At 35.9% G+C, this 1,181-nt stretch overlaps 1 protein-coding gene across 1 annotated transcript in view; it reads left to right on the forward strand.

The window, feature by feature from the left end:
* LOC106511603 (uncharacterized) overlaps positions 1-1,181 on the forward strand; it is a gene marked incomplete at its 5' end in the record, with an annotated part of 11,555 nt that overhangs the window by 8,993 nt on the left and 1,381 nt on the right.

Consider the following 1,181-nt stretch of genomic DNA (forward strand, 5'->3'; position numbering starts at 1 on the left):
AGCTCATCCTCTACAGTAATTACAGAGAGCACCAAAGCACAGAGAAGACGACTGGTGGAAGGACCACCTGACAGTAAGATGGCAAAAGATGTAAGTTCTGTCAAGGGTTGTACATGGAATGTAGATCCATTTTCAAAATTCATTAGATGACATGTGGCATCTGTTTCAGATTGTCTATGTAGCTCTGCACCAAAAGCCAGGGGGAGAAGATGTAATAAAAGAGTACAACAAGACCAAAGGTCTCTCTGATCCAACAAGAAAGAAACTTGTCAACATTTTAGTGGCAGATATGATTGAAAGTCATGGGTATGTAACCAATAAGCCTTACTTATTAAATACGAGAAAAGTATCATTTTTATTCAAAACACTTTGCAGAGTTGGTGTGAGTTTGTTTTACCCCTATGTGAAATATAATATGTATATTTTTAACTGTTTTGTAGGAGGATCCCTCCTGTCAATATCCGTATTACCTATGCCCTGGGAATTGTCTCCCTCTTCCCCAATTTGAAAGATAGTGGCTCACCTACTGGCTATGTGAGTATTAATTTGAAGGACCCCTGACGGTTTTCTTCTTGGGTCATGATCTGTTTGGATGTCCTAGTGTGAACTAAGACTGGAAAAAAATTACTTCTTAAAAGTTGACTATTCACTTACTATTATGACAATTATTTGACTAAACAAATGATGAGACCATTTTGAAAACTAAGCAGATAACTTAAAAGTAAGTTTACATGCTGTTTTGAAGTTTTTGATACTGAAGTTGAGTACAATAATGCACAATATGTGTAAAATAATATGCTGATTTTCAGTATTTTGTTTTATATTTCCAACAGAACAGACAGCATTTCAAAGATTACATGTTTAAGAAAAGAGCTATGTGTTTTAATCTTTTTGAACAACAGGTAGTGTCCTGTGCACAAGTTTAATCACCATTTCACGAGGTGAGGTCTTACAACGTTTCAACTGATCAGGCCGCTTTATCGGTTACCGACATATTGTGCACATATAACTGAATGCTGTTATGCATGTGGAATCCCACCACAACAGGAAATGACAAATGTCTTCCTCTGTTGAAAGCCCAACTGGTAGACAAAGAAATTGATCAGCATTTTTTTTTTTTTTTTTTTTTTGACAATGTTGACTAATCATTGCAGCCTTATTGTGAATGTCCTTTTGAATGG

The sequence above is a fragment of the Austrofundulus limnaeus genome, unplaced genomic scaffold (assembly GCF_001266775.1).
Source record: "Austrofundulus limnaeus strain Quisiro unplaced genomic scaffold, Austrofundulus_limnaeus-1.0 Scaffold2983, whole genome shotgun sequence".
In the NCBI taxonomy this organism is placed as follows: Eukaryota; Metazoa; Chordata; class Actinopteri; order Cyprinodontiformes; family Rivulidae; genus Austrofundulus; species Austrofundulus limnaeus.